We start from the raw sequence: 2500 nt of genomic DNA on the forward strand, positions 1-2500 counted from the left end.
TTTTTTTCCATATACATAATATCACTTTTTCCTAAATAATTTTTGATAGGGATATCCCCTAGTATATCAAAAAATTTGCCCTTATGTTTATGTGTGTTGTAATTATAAAAACTCTCTCGATTCTTATTTACTTGGAATGGTGATCCATAAATATATGGGTCCCTCTTATTTTCATAATTAATAGATCTATAAGATAAAAGATTATATCTATAGTATTTTTGAAAATTCTCATTTTGATTTGGTAATGAATATACTTCGTAATCGTTTTGTTTTTTGTAATGAATTAATAGGTCTTTTTCATATGAATTCTCTTTGTTTAAATCTTGATTTTGAATTGTACGACATTTATTGATTCTATTTTTCCATTTTGCTGCTATTAATCTAGACCATCTAATCTGAGATAAATGGTATTGATAATGACCTCTTAACCAGTTTTTCCATTGATTTATTCCAGAATTCCGAAGTTTCTTATGTCTTAATTCATAATGAATTATTCCTTGTTTTCCAAAATAATCTTTTATTGAAGTCTTAAGAAAAAAAGACGTTCCGTGATATTGAAGAATAGATCTTAACTTATACAAGTTAAGAACTTGTGTTTGTGATATTTTGTAAAATACATATGCTTGTGACAAGGAGGATAAGTCAAAAAAATTCTGTGAATTCTTATTACTAATATTATAAAGTGACTTTTTTATAGTCGAAATAAAATTCATTTTATTTTGATTTGTTTTATTAATTCTTTTTTTATTTTTTTTATTATTGTAAATGGATTTATCAATCATTTTTTTTGTTGATTCAACAAAAAGTTGTATATTAATTCTGGGAATATTAATAATAGATAGAAGGATATCTGCGTATATCCTTTCAGTGAAAAATTTTATAAAATAATGTAATTTACGGATTAATCGAGTATTTCTTCTTTTTAATATTTGCCAATTTGGTGATTCCAATCTTTTAGCATTATAACTTGTTTTATTAGGACTATCATTTATTTCTGGAGTCACTTTTTTTTTATTTTTTGTAATTCTTTTTATTTGATTTCTGATTGTGCTTGTTCTATCAGTCAGATCTTTCATTTTTTTTTCTGTCAGTAAAAAATTTGTCCAATATGTAGATTGAATTCGACTAAAGGATTTATGAATTATATGATTGCGGGTTATAGAATCTTTTTCTTTTTTTTTTTTAGTTTCGCTTGATTTATATATTTCTCTCAATCTAAATAATAGAATTGGATTTACTTTTGAGAGTTCTTTTTTTATTTTTTTTAAAAACGGAATGCCCTTGATAATCCATTTTTTTGTTTTTTTTGAGATATTTAGAAATTTTGTTCTTTCTTTTAAAACTTTTAGAAATATAAAATACTTTTTTTTCAATTTTCCAATTTTTTTTTCGAGTTTCTTAAAAATGGGTTCAAAAAAGGAAGGCCGTTTTTGGGGAGAACCAAAAGGAAGTTCAGCTTCCATTCCCCAAACCGTTAAAAAAAAAAAATCATCTTTTTGTCCTTTCTTTTTGATTCGATCTATATGAGAGGACCGTGGCTTAGATCTGTGCCAGGGTTTCAGACAGAAAGGAAATAGCATCTTTATTTGAATACCGTCTATTAACCAATTTTTCGGAAATTCTGTTTCTGATAATTGAACACCATTATAGGTGCATTTAACATGCATTTCTTTATTCCATTCATTTAAATCCTCAGACCACTCAGGAAATTGTAATAATAGCATACGGCCAATATTTTTAGCTATTATCAATGACGGTAATATAATATATTTTCTAAGAATCGATTGAGTTATTAACATGGAACCTCTTATTACTTGAGCAAATGGAATGGTATCCCAGGCTTCTGCTACTTCTATCCGCGCTTTCTCTTTTCTTTTGTTCTCTTCTTTTTTGTCCTTTTCCTTTTTTTCCCTTTCTTTTATTTCTTCTTCTGTATAATCTGAAATTTTGAATTCTGCTCCCTTTCCTATACAATTTCTAAAAATGAGTTTTATCAGTTCGGAGATATCAAAAAAAAAAGGGTGTGATTTGTCTATTCTGTCCAAAAAAAGCGGAGAATGTGCATTTGCTTGAAAAAATTCCCAAATAACTGTTTTACATCTTTGGGCTCGCATTGAACCTTTGATTATGTCTCGACGAAAATCAGATTGTTGCGAATATCGTATCAAAGCTACTTCGTCTCTTTTATTAGAATTATTAGTATCCTTATTATTAGGATCGGTATTTCCCCGGTTATCAGTAAAAATCACTACACGTTTGGCTTTTCTTGAACGAATCTGATAATCTATTGGTACTTCTTCTTCACTTTCTCCTTCCTGTTGTTCTAATTCGTTGATTAATTTGTATGACCATCGAGGGACTTTTTTACTGATTTCTTTTATTCCAATAGATTTTTTTTTTTTTTTTTGATCATTAAGATCACTTCTAATTGCATTGAATAAAAATTTTGTTTTATTTTCGGAATCCATTCTTCCTTGTTCTGAAAATAAAGAAGATCCTT

This window comes from Camellia sinensis, unplaced genomic scaffold (genome assembly GCF_055761805.1).
Source record: "Camellia sinensis isolate YWXY unplaced genomic scaffold, ASM5576180v1 Unanchor403, whole genome shotgun sequence".
Taxonomy (NCBI): Eukaryota; Viridiplantae; Streptophyta; class Magnoliopsida; order Ericales; family Theaceae; genus Camellia; species Camellia sinensis.